Source organism: Halyomorpha halys, unplaced genomic scaffold (genome assembly GCF_000696795.3).
Source record: "Halyomorpha halys isolate HHAL.00 unplaced genomic scaffold, Hhal_1.1 Scaffold491.1, whole genome shotgun sequence".
In the NCBI taxonomy this organism is placed as follows: domain Eukaryota; kingdom Metazoa; phylum Arthropoda; class Insecta; order Hemiptera; family Pentatomidae; genus Halyomorpha; species Halyomorpha halys.
The window spans coordinates 40,524-55,937 of NW_027115241.1; the positions used below are offsets into that span (position 1 = coordinate 40,524).

The 15,414-nt window shown below is 30.4% G+C and overlaps 1 long non-coding RNA gene across 1 annotated transcript in view; it reads right to left on the bottom strand.

The window, feature by feature from the left end:
• Window positions 1–2,432: 2,432 nt before the first annotated feature.
• Window positions 2,433–15,414, bottom strand: part of LOC136796993 (uncharacterized) — a 201,391-nt gene continuing 188,409 nt past the window's right edge. Inside the window, exon 3 of the long non-coding RNA XR_010844789.1 lies at window positions 2,433–2,595. This is a non-coding gene — a long non-coding RNA (uncharacterized lncRNA). The remainder of the gene's footprint in view (window positions 2,596–15,414) is intronic.

Genomic DNA, 15,414 nt, shown 5'->3' on the forward strand with positions numbered 1-15,414 from the left:
CCATATATAACCGAACTAGCCGGAACCAGGTATCACTCCTTAACCACCGAAATCCACTAGTTCCTAAGCTTGCTGCCTCTTCTATTCCTAGCGATCCTACGTGGAGCCTGAAAAGAAGACGGCCTTGAGACCTCTAATGTAAAAATGTTATGAGAGTGCTACCAACGGGTAGTTTCTATACAAGTCTGTATCATGCCATTTAATACAACTAATATCACTTTTACTAGAAGTATTTTTATATACTACAGTAGTAAATTTCAATAAATAAAAAGAAAAAAAAATTAATTCAATACGAATCAAAATGAAAATAAATCAAAATTAGATTAAAATTAAAATAAAAATAAATTATTTATTTTAATAGACTTTAAATTATTTGTAATTGTTTTAAAATTAATATTTTATTGAAAGGATATTATAAATATTTATTAAGGTTACTAATGTGTATTATTAATATGAAGGTGTACATTTATACCAAAAACATAAATAAAAATAAAAATTAAGTCAAAGTAATGACCATTTAGCCTTAAATTTTCTATGCATGTCTAAATCGACATACATGTATGGTTGTAACATTTTTATATAACTCATTAAAAATTAATGGGATATTTCTTAGTTTCAGGCAAATATATTGATTTTTTTATTATATTAAATTCAAGCGTAGTGTTGGATTTATATTAAATAAATTTGTTGTTGATTATTTCTGAGTATCAGATAGTTAATTTTATTTTAGATATTAACAATAAATTTTTAAATAAAATATGGTATTAGCTTTCAACCTGTATATAAGATTTTGTGAACAAATGAAGTTATAAACATTTAATTTACAAAAATTTGTTTTATAATTTTTAGTGTAATTGTTTATTATTCATTAATTATTTTGTAATTGCGAAAATTATAAACAAAAAAAATATTCAAACGTGTATGGTCCACAACAAGGTATAAAAATATGTGCTTAACTAGGAACCATTCAAAAATAATAACGAAAGAAAAGTAATTTAATTCATAGAAATATTTGTAAGCATAAAGTAGAGACCTAATCATAATGAACTATTGAACGATACTAAATTCATATTGAACGATACTAAAATAATATTGCAGAATATGCAAACGTATTTGTTTTTTATTTCACAATTACTTTTTACTAAATAATTTTCTTTTTCAAATTAATGGACAACTATTAAAAAAATATTACGTTATAAAAATTGGTTAACAGTTTTGAAATGAAAAATGTTTCTTAAAAATTTTAGTTTAATTTGAATTCGTGTTTTATCAGCTAGTTTTTGATTAGTTATAAACTTTTAAACGTATTACTCTGATTTTATGAATATAATAAGATACATTTTTATTACATACTTTCAAAAATCGTTTTAATTATAATTAAATTTCCATTCACAGTTCATTAGTAATAAATATATAATTTGAAATTTTATTTTTATTATTTTACAGTTATAAAATAAAACCAGATAATATATCGGAAATACTGCTAAGTACTTCAAATTTACCTGAATACTCAGCATCATACACACGTTTATAATTTTTCTTTTTAGTTCTCTAGTTTGTTTGGGTTATTTATGAAAGTAATATATTATTTATAAAAAAATATTTTGACTAGTTTTTTGTAATGTATGCAGTTGGGCAGAACAATCTTTTTAGTGAAGCGTTTCTCTCTCCTGAAATCAACATTTTTAAAAAGTGATTTGTTTTTATAAAATACTTATATTAGCGAAAAATAGGGAAAACCGATTATTAAAAAAATATGCATTCTAGCTTTGATACATAAATATTAAAAACAAATTTAATTATATAAACTTAGATAACATTTTTATTTTTGGTACACGAAAATATTGATTGAAGTGAAATTGAAAATATTTGCAAAAAAAAATTAATAGTTCTTTTTATAATTATTATTAATATTTTATTTGGTACAAAATGTTTTCTAAACTTTAATTTTATTTCGTATTTCATTAATTTATTAAATTCTGTGGTAAATTTTAGTTTTATTATTATTTTTTGCTTGTTTATTAATATATTTTTAGTAGAAAATTATTTATGTGTTTATTTGATTATATAATAATTAGTATTTAGTTCATTCCTAGTTCAGAATTTTACATTTTTATAATTGATTTTTATTTTTAACGTTGACATACTACATATTTACCTATTGTATTATTTTGTACAGTTGTAAATTACATTATATAAATAATTAAAAAAAAAAAAAAAATTAACGTTTAGTAACGACCTCTGAAAAAAGATATTCCATTGTCCAGTACTTTTTTTGTCTGTTTTTCCAGACGTTTTATTAGTATTTATTTAAAATAAAAATAATTATTATCAATAGTTCTTTTCAGTTTCTGCTATATTGCTAAGTGATTAACATTTCTTCTACTTAAAATCATTAGAATTTCACATAACGTTTCTTTTTACTTACAGTTCTGTTGCCGATGTTCCTGACTTTGCAGGTGAGGTAAGCCGATTTTCCAATGAGCGCCGAAACGTTCTGTGGTGCAGAGGAATCGAAGTAGGGTTCCTTGCTTGAGGGGGGCCGAGGGGTGGCGCCCCGTAGCGCGTTAGCTCCGTTAGGCATGTAGGCCCCTTCTGTGAACAAAAAGTAAGCTTGAAGAACACAGAAAATAAACTTAAAGAATTTACCATTAAGGGCCTCCCAGTTAAAGGATTAATAACAGTTACTTTCAATAATTTTTTTTTTAAAAAACACAAGAACATTAATCAATCAGATAATTTACATACATATATATCAGTGGTAGAAAAACTTAGGAACCTAAATATGCAATTAAAAATATTCATAGTTATAATAATAATAATCTTTATTTATACTGGGACTGATCTCTTTAGAATAATATTATAGGTGTCAGAATTATGCTGTAGAGCCTTAAAGTAATATACAAAATATTCAAAATAAAAATAAAATTATAAACAACCATAAAGTATAATTATAATTTTTAACTTGATAAGATAAAAAATAAACAATAATAATTAATATAATATATGAAATAAAAATAGAACAAATAAAATAAAACTACATATAATATTATCATATATATTAAGAAAAAAAATACAAAATGAAAAAAAAAATGCAAGGAAACTAAAAGTAATAAACAAAAGGTATAATTACTGTTAATATACATATTTATAAGTTTAAACAAAAATCAAACTCATCAAATACATTTTATATTTCAATGAATGATTATTTTATTAAGTAATAATAAATCATTATAATGGTCCTAGCAGATGGCAAAGTCTATTAGTCGGTGTAACAAAAAAATAGAAACATAATAAACAATTTTAGATAGTCAATTTTTCATTATTGGGACGTTGTGGAGGCTGCAATAGTTTATAATCTAAAATTATTTATAAATTATTTTAGAGATAAAACTAATGATTAAATTTATATAATACAGCTGAAATGCAAAATACTACTAAAAAAAAACTGAGTTTAAAGAACTGAAATATAGATAATTTTGAAAAAGGCAACTAATGATAGAATAATAATAATATATTGGCTGTTATAAAACTTAGTAATAAATTACAAAAAAATAATGAATGAATGAAAAACAACTCATGAAGTTAATAAATTCCTCAAAGAACGTTAAAGGTATGGAGTGAACTTACCTGACAATGTAACTAAAGAACTAGGTGTATCTAAATAATATATACAGCTAGCTATATTTGGATAATAATGGAATCGAAGTCAATAAATGGAGGAAAAAAAAGAAAAAAAAAAGGCAGTTATTTGGTCAATAAAAAGCAATTATCGAAATTCATAAGAAAGCACCCAGTCTGAAAATTCTTTTTTCATTTTCCTTTGTGATAGGTAAATGTATTAGTTTTGGCAGACGATTGAAAAAATATTAATTAATTTTTTCTAACTTTTTAAATATAACTATTTTCTATTCTAAATGTATTACAGTTCATAAATCATAATTTCGTGCAAGTAGAATAGTTTAGGTGGTACAGATTGCAACGAGTTTGATATTTTCTGCTTAACTGCTTCGAAAAACCAAAGTGGCGTATCTGCATTTTTTGCATAAAATTAGTAATTAATAATAACAATACATTCGAGTCCACCTACATGTATATAATTCCTTATATTGTTATTATTAATTTTTTTATATACTTTATAAACATATTAATTGTTTTGAAACGTTTTAACTTTAATGTTTTGTTAATTATAAAAGTTTGTATCCATTTTTTTCATTTAGTCCTGGAAAGTCGGGCAAAACGCAGGTTAACAATAAATAGTTTTCTTTTACTATTTTGATATCTTTAATTACCGCCACCCTGACTATCTTCCTAAAATAATAAATATGAACTATGAAAGAGTTTGATAATTAACTAAAGGAGAAAAATGGAAAATAGAGATAGTAATATTTGGGATCAGTAACCGGTGGGCCAAGGGATCCTTTTGCCAACCCTTGGCGGCTACTTTGAAGTTGTTGCCGCGTGCAACTAAGGTATGAGAGATATGATTCATTTCTCGATACCACCGAGAAATAAATATTAACTGCCCCAGGTGGGAATCAAACCCATGACGATAAAAGCTTTAGATTCTATGTATCCAGAACATCCGAGAATTTCCTGCATCCATTTTCACTTAAAAACTCTACACAACATGGGTATGTCAGTAACATTTCTATGGGTTCCAAGCCATGTAGGAATCGCAGGGAATGAACTGGCCGACCACGCTGCAAGAGAAGCACTCACGCTTCCGGGACGGGATAAAGCAATTTTAACTCCGTCAGTGCTATACAGGCCTCTTGTAAAGGAAGTCAAAGATAAATGGAAATCTTTGTGCAACGAAAGCCCAATGAGTAAATTAAAAATTATTAAAAAGGATGTCAAGCTCTGGGGTACCTCCAGTCGCAAATGCCGTAGAGAGGAAGTTGTACTGACGAGGCTGAGAATAGGTCACACGAGGCTCACCCACTCCTATCTTATTTCAAAAGAAACGCCTCCGAACTGCCAGCATTGCAATAACAATTTAACAATAAGCCATGTTTTCCAACGATGCCCAAATTTTACACCACACCTCAATAGCTTGGGACTAAGCCAAGATATCTCAAAAACCCTTGGAGACGATGATAAGGCAATATAATTGGTCTTTCAGTTTTTGAAATCACAAAATTTACTGACAAGAATATAACTTGATCGGAAGGAAAAAAATATATATAAAAAAAATAAATAAAATAATCAAATTAAAAAATAAATAAAATTTAACGAATATTAGCAAAATTAAATAAAATATAAATGGCGTTGATGACCAATGAAGTTTGGCGCCACTAAACAACCAACCAAACAAACAAACAAACCCATGACGTTCCTAACCCACGCGCACGGCCGTCGTGTCCCGAACTTGTCCGATCTCTCTTGATCGCAGTGATATATGTACGCCGCTTTGTTATATTTTGAAAACTGTTTTCTTGGCAGGACTATTCGTTATCTGCCCCAAGAGAAACCATAAAAAAGGATTATTTATAGCGCTAAAAATATTAGAAATTTTTGCCTTCCAAGGTGAGAAGTGAAAGTGTGATGCGCGTATCACACCAGATTTTCTTTTTAAGCCTATAAAAAAGAAGAAAAAAATAGGTCGAAATGTCATAAAAAAAAGATAGTGATGGTGTTTATGATTAAGTATTTTATAGTTGTTATTGCACCTCAACCGTTTCTCCTAAATTATCAAGTGTTAATTTGTTAAAAACAATTTACCGTGTGTATTATTATAGCTAATAAAGGAGTAATCTAAAGAACAAAAATTTTATTTGAGAATAGATAAGTTTTAAATAAACTAAATCGTAGAACAGCCCGTCGTGTCGTAGAAGATACAAAGGAGACTTTCTGTCAGCGCTGTCTATAATCAGCGGTCATTCCCAGAGCTATTCAACTTCTCCCAATTCAGCCATTCCATTGACAGCTCTCTTTTTTTTATTAACTCCCATTTTTTTTTCCGAGAATACCCGGATCTTTCATGAGCTGATTTCTCTATGAATTCACCATGTACGTGAATATCCATAAATGATGATTTTTATTGTGAAATATGCTTTGCCTAGGAGTAAACGAAATTACTTCACTTTGAGAGAGAGAAAAAGAGGGGGTAGGGAGATAAACCGTTTTTATTGTAGAATATATCGTGTTTCAATTCAGGATAATGAGAAACTGATTGCTATTATACTTATATAAAATATATGCAATAATAGAGGAGCGGGGTAGGTCAGTGAGAAAGATGCTGTGCTTCTAACTCCAAGAACCCGATTTGAATCAGTGTAGATATCCTGTCACCGTAACCGTGAATCAACCCTACAGAGTTAGGAGTTCTTCGGAGTCAACCCGGCAGAGTCGGAAGATCTTCGGGGTCCAACCAGCCTCTATAATTTGAGTACCCTTGATTAAGGAAAAATCTGGTGCTAGAGCTTGATAATGAACAAATCACCTCCCTGCACAACCTCATAGTTCAAAAAACATTTGTACTTCCTTACAAATTACTGAACCCAAGCTATGAGGAAGACTTTACAGTCCAGTACATAATTGGAGAATGTCCGTACAGAAAAATCAAAAGATTTTACGGTATATTTAACAAGTATTTAGGTTCAAACAACCATACCGATTCAGACAGGAATGATTATATACGATATGGTTCCAAAAGAATCCTAATTGAGCTCTTGCATGGAGAGCGACATATTTGAAGACCTAAATTGCGATGGAGGGAATGTAAGTTGACAATGATACCAAAAAACTTGGAGTGAGAAATTTGATGGTGGCAGCAAATGACAGGTACACCCAGTTGGTGGAGTCCACGACTCGCTAGCGATTTGTCGCATACATTACATAGATACATAAATAAATATGTAAATAAGCTAATGATAAATTTAGGTTTTATATTCTTGACTTAGAGTTTTATCTTGAAAAGTAGAGAATATGCAAATTGTTTACCTATCATACATAAGCCTTAAATAATTTGCAATTGCTAAAAAGAAATGTAAGTTTAAAAGCAACAAATTGCTAGTTATTTCAATCACTGAATGGTAATATGATCATTAAATCGTTTTAAGTCGGATCAATTTGAAATCTTGTTCTTCGTTAAAAAGACGACCAGATTCAATCAGTTTGCTTGTACCTGCTTCACAGCATTGCGGGAAGGGGTTAGGTATCCACTTTAACAGAGCTCATCCCATTACCCTCCAGAATAGACCCAGGGAAAGAGTTTAATCATATAATTGAGGTCATCATTGAAAACCTTTCCTCATCTCAAGTAATCTCATCATTAGCAAGAGTGGAAGGATTGGTCCGTTGACCCATTCAAATCCGGAGGCTAATCGATAGGGTTGAGAACCCTTCTCTCATTGAATTATACTGACGGGTATGCGTATCATTATTTTTTTTAATGTTGTATTAGTTCCGAATATTCATAAAAATCAAAAAATATTTCGAAAAGTGCGACTATAAGATTAAAAAATATGTTCGGAAACTAAACATAATATCTTAGATATTACACAAATCTAACTTACTTTCTGAGTTAAATGGCCATACAACTGAGCTTATTAATCACATTATATAACGGTGAACAGAATTACAAAGTGGATTGAATTATGTGAAAAAACCTCTAAACTGATAAATCTACAATCCTCATAAATTCCAATGTTATCAAGGATGACATATAATTTTCTGAATTCAATGAAATGTATTTTTTTATTTTGATAATATTTTTAGATGAAAAAAATAAATCTTGATTTTTTCTATCGTTAATATCATTTTATCCTAAAAATTTCCTCATTCTGATTCAAAATAGTTAAATCCCCTGGCTTCATACTTCTCTAAACGTCAATGAAACTTACAATGAAACTGCTCCAATAAGTGCATACACTTTTATGGGAAACTAGTCTCATCACAAAGATCAATAATGCTCATTTTTTTCTGGTCTATCAAAGATATGCAAAAACGTTTTTTTCTATTTTTAAATTGGAAGTAGCCGAAGAAATTTATTAAACAATATTTCCAGAAACAAAAAATAATTTTTTTAAAAATAATTTATTTATTGTTATTTACAACTGTATAAAAATATATACAACAAGTAAATTTACTGTAGGTGACATAGTGACATGATACAAACATGTGGAGAATCTTCCCATTGATAGAACTCCAATAACATTTCTAGAGGAGAAGATCTCGAGGCCATCTTTCTTTTCAAACGCCTTGGAGGATTATTAGGTAATGAAGGAGAAGCCAGGTTAGAAACAAGTGGATCTGGGTGGTTGGGAATTTTATCATGGAAGGAATGGTATCTGGTTCTGGCCAAATCGGCAACATATGGAACATTGAGGTACTGATGGATGACGGTTTGTGACAAAGTAAGAAGCATTAAGGATAAAACTAATTTTTAAAAACTAAAATTTGTACGTTCGCTTTCGTTAGTATTGACCTAGCCGAAATATTTTTTATTAGATAGTTTAAAATAAGATAACAAGCAGTAAAAACTCACTTTTTCCTTATGCCGAAATAACGTCTTTAAGATTAGATCTACGGCTCACAAATATTGTTTGATGGGAGAATTCATCACGGTAAATTTGTTAATAGGAATTTGAGTGTAAAAAAACACACTTATTAACATGATTAAACGCATTTCATTTTGGAAGGTTTTCACCACTGACAGATCTCCACTGACGCACACTGAACTTAATACCTCATTCTCTGTCAGCCTCATTATACCTACCCTTCTATGGTATCTGGAGTTCCTGCTTTGCTCAACTGAGCGCATGATGAATTCTATCATATGCGGCCCCGAAGTCGATAAAGATGATTAGACGCATTTTATTTTGGAGGGTTTTTCACCACTGAGCGCCGATTCACTGTAAACCGCGTTACTGCCTTTAAAAACCAGTTTTATAGTTGTGTTTCTCTTTTCCCAAATCACTGATTTAATATTTTATCACATTCTTAGGCATAAGGAAGATGAGATTAAAACAGTTAGGGAGATATTGCATAGAAATATTATTTCTACCGCATTTGAGTTTTCTTGCAAATATTTTATTTTTTGACTATTTTTTTTTATTCGAATTTTATTTATTGATAGACATTACCATCTGCCACACCGTTGTGGGCAATAGGTAATAGTGATGAATGATCACATTCTTACTAAAATAAAATAAGAATGAAAAAAATGTACATAAAAATAAATACAATCTCTCTTAAAATATACACAAACAGAAGGATAAAGAAAATGAACATATGAACATAACATATGAAAATGAACACAATCAAATTATGTGCATGAAAAAATAAAATAATCTCTAGCCACATTTACACTCCCATATACAATATTTACACAATCGACCTGAGGATCCCTGAGCCCACTCTATCCCCCACGTGTGAGGGGTAGAGCAGAGCTCATAAGATCCCAGCGCATCCCTCTCGCCGCATGGTAGTGAGCCAGTGGAGGCTGAGCAAGTGCGCTAAAGCCGCAAACACTCAACTTGAAAGGAGAATCTGACCATTGCCAGAACTCCAATTGTCCATTTTTATTTTAATAAGTCTCTTGGCCACTGCCGTTTCAACCTTCTAGGTGGGCTGTAGGGATGGGTGGAACTAGATAAGGATTGAGTAAATATTTTATCTAATCATTTTTTAACAACTCAGATAAAATCAATCTTCAATATTTTGAGTCAACATGTTGAGGTAGTTACATAAGTAGCGGTATAATGATTTGAGGGAAAACCTGACTCTTATACAGATTATTGATCTTTGATTGATATTGATTTATATCAGGCGATCCTACACAACTTCGCTTGGCTCAAGTTTAAAAAATAAAAGCCCCTGTTATAGGAAGAAGATTGAAAGCAGTTTCGAATATGATTTTTAAATCTTTGAATAAAAAGAGCTGTGATATAGATATTTTGATATACCAAGTTGAGCGAGAAAATAAATTCGTAAGAGTATAAATATACCTTTAATGGCTTGTTTAGTCGAATCGTTTCCTTCCGCGACGAATCGGATAGCCTTGGAAAAAAAAGTTAGGTTTCAAATCCATGGAATATCGCTTATAACGACATCGTATATAACGATGTATCAGTTATAGTGAGGAGTATTTCCAAGCTTTTAATGTTTAAAAAAATTATTTATTTCCATTTACCACTGTACATTCATATGTATACATCCAGTAAATTTGGTTTTAGTTTATAATGGAGTGATAAAGGCGTGTACAGAAACTACCTATTGGTAGCACTCTAATAATGTTTTTAGATTAGCCGTTCTCTTGATCATCTTCTTTTCAGGTGCCTTGGAGGATTGTCAGGAATGGCAGAGGAAGCGAGGTTAGAAACTAGTGGGTTGGGATCTTGTAATGGTAGAAATGGTATATGGTACGGGCCAGATAGGTTACATACAGAACATTAAGGTCATTATATAATTTATATATTACAGGATTCATATATATATATATATATATATATATATATATATATAAAACTACTAGCTCTCGTGCACTTTATAAATTTTTAAGATAAATTTCTCAATATTGGACACTGTTTGATTTCAGAATAAAACAGTCAGGAGTATATCTGTATTGTTTTGTATTAACAGTTGAATGTCAGTTTTATTTATTTTGGTTTATTTTTTTAGTGATATTATTATTTAAATGTATTTTCAATTTTTCCCTTAATTATACTAAAAGGTTATTATCAATATTTAATTATTTTTTAAATGTGCGCAGAAAATACGGCTAGAGGTTAAGGGGTTTCTCTATACTACTCCGCGTTGTGTATCAGTATTGCGTGCTGAGTAAACTGGAATGCTTGCAGGGGCATTTGTTTCCTCTTTACAAAGTTTAATCAATATATTATATGTTATATACATTATATGGTGAATTTCTACTAAATCAATGTCAAAATTCTACTAAGTCAAAATTATTTAATATTATTACATTTTTGATTGAATTGATTTCATAAAAATACTACATTTTTCTAATAATATTAAAAAAAAAAAAATAATAATAAATATTTTACTTATTTATTTTTTTAAAAATGTGTATAGTAAAAGATTTGAATTTTAATCGCGATTGTCTTTGAAACTAATAAAATATAACCTGTTAATTATTTATATCACCGAAGAAATTTTATGAAAATTACACCTTTGCGATGTTTTTAAAAAACACTTCTACTTTATTTAACGCTAAAGTTAATTTTTCAAGAAACCTTCTTATAGATGAAACCGATAAATCTATTATTAAATTATATATTATATTGCTCCAATCTCCCGTTTTCGTCTTACATAATTGAATGCTTAGAGTAAATGTATTCAATTGTTCAGATGCTGGGAAGCGATAACAGATTAAAATCGCTTTCAAATGGAGCGACTCCACCGACACGTTAGGAGGGAAACCACAAAGCTGAAACTTCAGACAAACGTGCTACCGGTAGACTTGGTTCCGTACTTCTCCAAATCCGCTACCGAGGACAACATTACTAAGATATTCATTGTAGACAGTTCTACGCAGACTGGATATTCTCGAAATAGATATCATTCACCGAAGACGGAGAAATAATTTATCTACAAAGACTTATTTATTTGAATTTAGTAAACATTTAGATACAATCATTTCGTGTTTTCTATTCTTTGAATTGTTGATTTTAGACTGAAACATCGAATAAAATAAACCAATAAAATCTTAACAAGATCTTAACGCAACAATTAAAAAAAAATATATTTATTAAAATTTACAACTGTAAATTCAGTAAATTTGACCTCAGTTATAATGGAGTGAAACAGGGGTGTAGAGAACTACCCATTGGTACCACTCTAATAACGTTTAACACTAGCAGGTCTCGTGGCCATCTACTGTTTAGGCACCTCGGAGGATTGTCGCGAATGTAAGAGGATGCAAGGTTAGAAACTAGTGGGTTTGGGTGGTTACGGAGTTTATAATGGAAGGAATGATATCTGGTTCGGGCTAGATCGGTTGCATAGGGAAGATTAAGGTCTTTATATATGATTTTATTTGTAATAAAGTAAGGGGCATTGAGGATTTTACGAAGGATTTGGGATTGTAAGTATCCAAGAGAGGAATTCGAAGGTTTAGTGGAGCCCAAAGCTGAACTCCATATGTCAAGATTGGCCTTACTAAAGTCTTTTGTAATAAGTTGGAAGTTTAGACCGCTTGTCTAGTAAGTGCTGTCAAATCGACTTTCAGCTTCCTGTCTTTTCAGTCTTGTGTGAGGATTCCAGGTTGGTCATTTGTCCAGATGTAGTCCAAGGTAGCAGGAGACTGTAGGGCAGTCGGTAGGTTTACGACGACGGGTAAAGGTGATTTGTTATAATCCTCCAATTACAACACCATTCTTCGAGGGCTGTGATCTGGGATTGGAGGGTTTCGGATGGAATTAAAGGAACACCAGCAGACTGAGAATATTGGGATGAATAAGTACCATTGTGGTATAAGGAGCAATGACCAACAACTTTGGAAACCCAACCTCAACCCGAAGACTGAAGCCCAGGTTGCAGCCGGACATTTTGTTATGAATTTTATTTTTATCAATTCTATTATTGACATTAGAGAGCGCGGTGGCACTGTGGTAAGGCACAATGCTACTACCACCAAGGACCCGGCTTGGCAGATAACTATTTTCTGTTACACTGTAGCCTTGAGTCAAACCTGTGGGTTACGGGGAGGGCTTCTGAGGTCCACACAGCCTTATAGAGTGGGTACCCTTGATTGGGGAAAAATCTGATGGTTGAGTGTGATCTTGGACAAATCACCTTGTATGACTGCTGTTCTAAAATCACACAGTACTGAATCTCTTCATGGGTCGTAGGGGTTCTTATAATTATTATTTACATTACTTTTAATTTTTTTTCTCTTCTTCCTTTTTTTCAAATTAACTTATTGATTTTCTTTTCTATTTTTTTTTTTACCAATTTGATGCAATTGTTTGTTTCCATAGGTCTACGAATGTTTTTATTTTTGTTATTAACTTTACTTTTTTTTATTAAGAATTATTATTTGTATCTATTTATTTTATCTGAATTTAAAAAAAAATTGTTTTTGTTTTTTAGTTTTAAAATACCTTTTATTTATTGATAGATCTTCCAATTTGCCACACTGTTGTGAGCAATAGGTAATAGTGATTAATGAACATTCATACTAAAAACAAGAATAAAAATAAATAAATAAATGAAAAAAGAAATCTCTCTTAAAATATATACAAACCGAAGGATAAACAAAATGAACATAATCAATCAATGTATATGAAAAAATTGAATCAATACAATAATAAAATCTCTAGTCACATTTACACTCTTATATACAATATTTACACAGTCGACCTGAGGATCCCTGAGCCAACTCTGTCCCCCACGTGTGAGGGGTATAGCAGAGCTCAAGAGATCCCAGCGCTGGTAGTGAGCCAGTGGAGGCTGTTTTAAATTATAACGTTATATATAGTTAGCGGTGTCTTTTGTAATTGAAATTACCCCCCTATCTCATAATAAATTGTTAAAAAAATGTCCTCAAATCAAAATTTATTTATTTAAAAATTGGACTACTTATTTGTTAGGGGTTGATTGAGTGATTAGTTCCTTATCGAACCAATACATAATTTCATTTACCGTATAATTTGCCCCATTATATAACTTATTACATTTTTTCTGTTTCGCGAATGTACGTTTGTTTCTGTTTGCCTAATGTACTCTCTAGATAGATGAACAAATGTTTATTGCATCAGAAACATTTTCCATTCTAACGAATTTAATCATTTTCATAATACTATATAATTCGCTTTCATCAACTTGAGTAGCCGCATTTCGCACTCCAAAATATCACTATTTATCAATAAATCATTATAGTTTGAAAAAGTAATAAAATTTTTAGTTTTAATCTGATAAATGACTGACCACTGTTTGAACCTCAATGCAGAGGCCGGCCTACTAAATGTGCATTATTTGTTATCCACTCGAAAGAGAAGGCGTTTTGAACAAATTGTGAGTTATAGAGGCATTTATAGTGAAGTATGATATATAAATTGTGATGATAAATCCTTGTGGTCTTGGATCGTTATTTTCTCGGCAATGGATGCCATGGCCCAACATTTAGTACAAACATAAAAAGAAATAAGAAAGAAAGGAATTTTGTGGTATATCTGAGCGAAAAACCTAAATATTATTTATTTATTTTATTAAGTGTTTCAACCACTGGGGTCATTCACACTGGAATTACAAAGTTAGTAGCTTACAATTGAGTATCATTCAAGTTCAGTCTTTGATGAGTAAATAAGTTACTAAAAATATTAAATCTGATTGGGTGGTTCTAATAACAATCTATAAGAGATAAGAATGCCATGGTCCAACATTTAGTACAAATTAAAAAAATTGAAGAAAGAAAGGAATTTAGTGGTATATCTAACCGAAAAACCTAAATATTATTTATTTATTTTATTAAGTGTTTCGACTACTGGGTTCATTCACACTGAAATTACAAAGATAGTAGCTTACAATTGAATATTATTTAAGTTCAGTCTTTGATGATTAAATAGGTTATTAAAAATATGAAATAATTTTGGATAGTTCTAATAACAATTTATAAGAGATAAGAATGTCATGGCCCAACATTTAGTACAAATAAAAAAAATGAAGAAAGAAAGGAATTTAGTGGTATATCTAAGCTAAAAATCTAAGTACTATTTAACTTTATGATTCCATTGTAAATGATCCCACAATGGAATTACAGTTAGTAGATTACAATTAAATTATTTAAGTTCAGTCTTTGATGAGTGGATAGGTTATTAAAAATATTAAAGCATATTATTTGGTTTTAATAACAATTTATAAGAGCTAAAAATCATGAAAAATGTATTATATTTTTTTTTACAGTAGTGAATTAAAAACAATTAAGTGGGATTTGGGTGTCTATCAGCGTGGATATAGGATTTGGTATATTCGTAATTTTTTAATTAATGTTGTTTGTTAAAGTTTAAACCAAGGGGCTGTTCGTAGTAAAGGGAGTTAAAGCTTCAACTTTGACTGGCTCGTAACTGCAATGGCGCCGGTTCAAATCCTGTCTGAGGGGTTAACCTGTAACCCCCCCCCCTTCACCGTAAAAATTACTATAAAGGGGGTTATAAAGAAAATGTTTAGGTTTTGGTCCATCGGTGGCCCTTTTTATTTTCGAATCAAAACCTGAATCCCACCAAGGTTACGAAAGGGTGCTAGCCTATAGATAATATTTACGATCACTATGATAACTTTCTACGATCATATTTATATGAGTCCAGCGACTTTGGGTCATATAAATAAGTTTTGACTTTTCATGAGTTCTTTTTTTTCTTTTTTTTTTTTATTTATTGATATTTACAACTGTATAAAAAATACAACAAGTAAATTTGATCATAATAACATAATGATATGATACAGGATGTA